This window comes from Tenrec ecaudatus, chromosome 6 (genome assembly GCF_050624435.1).
Source record: "Tenrec ecaudatus isolate mTenEca1 chromosome 6, mTenEca1.hap1, whole genome shotgun sequence".
In the NCBI taxonomy this organism is placed as follows: domain Eukaryota; kingdom Metazoa; phylum Chordata; class Mammalia; order Afrosoricida; family Tenrecidae; genus Tenrec; species Tenrec ecaudatus.
Genome location: NC_134535.1, coordinates 109961275 through 109965208, shown reverse-complemented (window position 1 = coordinate 109965208; position 3934 = coordinate 109961275). Strand labels below are relative to the sequence as shown.

At 41.3% G+C, this 3934-nt stretch overlaps 1 non-coding gene across 1 annotated transcript; it reads left to right on the top strand.

Moving 5' to 3' along the window:
• Positions 1 to 365: 365 nt before the first annotated feature.
• Positions 366 to 515, top strand: LOC142452136 (small nucleolar RNA SNORA57). Its single transcript, XR_012785178.1, has one exon. It is a non-coding gene; the product is annotated as a small nucleolar RNA SNORA57 (small nucleolar RNA).
• The last annotated feature ends 3419 nt before the right edge of the window (positions 516 to 3934 follow it).

The window sequence follows — 3934 nt, the reverse complement described above, 5'->3', positions numbered from 1 at the left end:
GCACAGGGAAAGAAACTGTGGGTGATTTACTTCCATAAAAAAGCTGGACATGGCACCCCATCCGACTCAACTGGAAAGCACTCGTGAAGGACAACAAATAGACCCTGAACTAACTATTTATACAGATTTTGTGTTGTTGTTGTAGCTATTGTTTTACTTTCTATTGTTGCTTCATTGTACTCAGTCTTTTGATGGTACATAGCATGTCTACCTGGAAAGGATAGGTGGGATAAACAAACCAGAAGAGAGAACAACAGGATGACAGTTCCAGGGGGACAAGAAGAAGGGGGTGCGGGGGGAAAAGAAGTGGTGTTAACAAACCCAGGGACAAGGGAACAACAAGTGATTCAAAATCAGTGACCTACCCTCCTTTTCTTGGCGGGGGCCGGGCGTGCAGTCCCGTTCCCCGTTATGTACAGAGGCAGAGGGAGCAGACTCTGGTCCCCTCGGCGTCATGTCTTCGGTGCCGGTTAGCTGCCCATCCACTGGTTCTATCCTCAAGTGCCGGGACAAGGGAAAAAAAAAAGAAAAAAAAACAAACAAAATCAGTGACAAGGAGGGTGTAAGAGGATTGGCAGGGCTGGATCAAGGGCAATGTAATCGAGAGGAATTCCTAAAACCCAAATGAAGGCTGAACATGATAGTGGGACAAGAGAAAAGTACAAAGAAATAGAGGGAAGAACTAGGAGGCAAAGGGCAGCCATAGAGATTTATATACAGACATATAAAGATGTAAATATATTTATATATGACAAGGGGGAAATAGATCTATGTATATATATTAATAGGTTTAGTATTAAGGAAACAGATGGACAGTGGGTTCCTGCTCAAATACTCCCTCAACACAAGAACACTTTGTTCTAGCAATTTGGCAGTCTGAGATGCTCACCTTCCTGGCACGATCACTGAAGACAATGGGTGCACAAGCAAAATGTGGTGAAGAAAGCTGATGGTGCCTGGCTACCAAAAGATATAGCATCTGGGGTCTTAAAGGCTTGAAGATAAACAGGTGGCCATCTAGCTATGACACAACAAAGCCCACATGGAAGAAGCACACCAGCCTACCCTGACATGATCGCTGAAGACAAAGCGAGTACATAAACAAATGTGGTGAAGAAAGCTGATGGTGCCCAGCTGTCAAAAGAAATAGAATATGGAGTCTATAGGCTGGAAGATAAACAAAGGGCCATCTAACAGAGAAACAACAAAGCCAACATGGAGGAAGCACACCAACCTGTGAGATCACAAGGCATTGAAGGGATTAGGTATCAGGCATCAAAGACCCCCCACCCCACAAAAAAAATCATAGCATTGTGAATAACTGGGAGTGTGGAATGGGGACCCAGGACCCATCTGTGGGAAATTGGACAACCCCTTGCAGAAGGGTTGCGGGGAGGAGACGAGCCAGTCAGGGTGCAGTGTAGCAATGATGAAATATATAATTTTCCTCTAGTTCTTGAATGTTTCCTCCCTCCCACTATCATGATCACAATTCTACCTCACAAATCCGGCTGGACCACAGAATGTATACTGGTACAAATAGGAATGGGAAGCACAGGGAATCCAGGACAGATGAACCCCTCAGGACCAGTGGTGAGAATGGCAATACAGGGAGGGTGGCGGGAAGGTGAGGGAGAAAGGGGGAACAGATTATAAGGATCTACATATAACCTCCTCCCTGGGGGACAGGCAGGGGAGAAGTGGGTGAGGGGAGACGTCGAATGGTGTAAGATATGGCAAAATAATAATAATTTATAAATTATCATGGTTCATTGGGGAGGGGGGAGTAGGGAAAGAGGGGTAAAAATGAGGAGCTGATACCAACGGCTCAAGTAGAAAGCAAATGTTTTGAGAATGATGAGAGCAACAGATGTACAAATGTGCTTGACACATGGATGGATGTATGGATTGTGATGAGTTGTACGAGCCCAAAATAAAATTATTAAAAGAAAGAAAGCAAGCATCACCAAGACAACCTAGGGAGCAGTTATTATTTCTGTTTAATGATCAATGCTTGGGCTACATCTACACATATTTTGATTAAACAAAAAGAATCCGTTTTCAATCAAGGTAGCAAACATCTGTTTTAGGCAGAGCTTATAATGAGACATTGATTCCTGTTCTAATGGTAGAAAGCTATGTCATTTATCTATTAGTCCTATATGTTGAAATGTTTTTCAGAAGAAAGACGATGTCATACAAATATATGATTCATTAAAATATAGCTGTCACTTGTATCTGTGACAGACAAGATAAGGCAACTTTAAGAGGAGCCGAACTATGCACATCCTAAAAGGTATGCTGACAACATAGTAAAATGCTGTGTAAACTCAATTGGCTCCCTCAGTTCTTTCCTAGGTACCGACTCTCATACTTCCCTATCCTCACCATTTAGATGATATGTCTTTTAAAAATAAGAACATATTGAAACTTATTTTGTGAAACATGTTCTGATTAATTCACTTTTTGAGATAATCTGGATAACATTTTTTTCGGCTCTTATTGATTACAACAGTGATTTTCAATGGTGATATTGTCTGCTAATCCTGGGAGTCATCAACCATTTGACCTGCTGACCTTGGCTTCATTTGCCTCGTCAGCCACCAACCAGTTGTCTTCCTGTTGGATCTTAGCTTCTTCAGCCCTGGAAGCTCCATGAGTCAGGAGAAGCCTCCAGCCTAACATCTGATCCATGGACCTGGAACCTGCCTGGACTTGGACTTCCCTGCTTCTACACCAACCCTGTGAGCCATTTTCTTGACGTAAATTTCCCTCTCTAAAAGTGTCAGGGTCACTGGTTTTGCTTCTCCAGTGAACTCAGCATGGTGTACCATCTCATTTTCTAGCTCCTCTTTTGCTTTTGATGCTTCAGTAACATTTAATATTTCCCTTACTAGGACTTACTATATTTTGTTTTGTTTTAAAATGCAATTCATTTCTTTAAGCTATTCCCACATATTAGAATGCCTGTTCCTTTCCCTTTGGGCTTTTCCTCTCTCTCAACACTTTGGCACACCTCGCTGAAGGTTTAGTGATTTCCCCCTGGACACAGAACCACCCACACCTCTACTTTCATAATATTTTCTAGAAATTGTATGTACATATTTTTTAGATGAAATTGCTTGTCACTAAAGACTCCAATTCCATTTCAATTTTACCTTTTTCACCTCTTTCTTTCTTTTTAAAAGCCATTCAGATCACTATTTAGATTTGAGGGGTAAGGACCTGGAGGGATTTTGTTTTGTATGTATTTAAACAGTCCCTCTCAAGAAATAAACTCAACAATAATATCCTGCTGAACCCTCCAGCTGTGTGGTTCCCTGCCCCCACACTATCCTCCTCCCACTCACCTCGATAACTGTAGAAAGTGAACATCTAGTAGTTGTTGAGCAATTCTCCTTGGAGTTAACACTCTATATTTTCCTTGAGTTTATCTTTAGTCCCTACCACTATGTAGATAATCATTGGACATATATTGCATTAACAATTGAATCTGAAATGTATTAGACCCAAGTTAAAAATCCATTATCTTAGTTTCTTTCATGGCCATGCTAAAGTATTACAAAGCAAGTGGCTTCAGGAAAAAGATTTATTTTCTCACAGTTCCGAAGGTTAGAAGTCCAAATCAAGGTCTCAATCATTTTTCATTTCTTCTTGGACCTCTCCACTGTTTTTTACTGATTACTGGTGATCCTGAGTACTGTTCTGGTGTTCATAGATGTATCTGTCTCCATAGTCAAGTAGAAGCATGTGTCAGTCCCTTTTTATAAGACACTACTCCGAAGGAATTAGGACTAAGACTCTCCCTACTCCAGTACAAGCTCATGTTTGACAACTGCTAACAAAACAAGTTCTGCTTTCCCAAACAAGGATATAATCACAGATACAATGATGAAGACTTCAATATATCTTCCTTGGGGGGCACACAATTCAA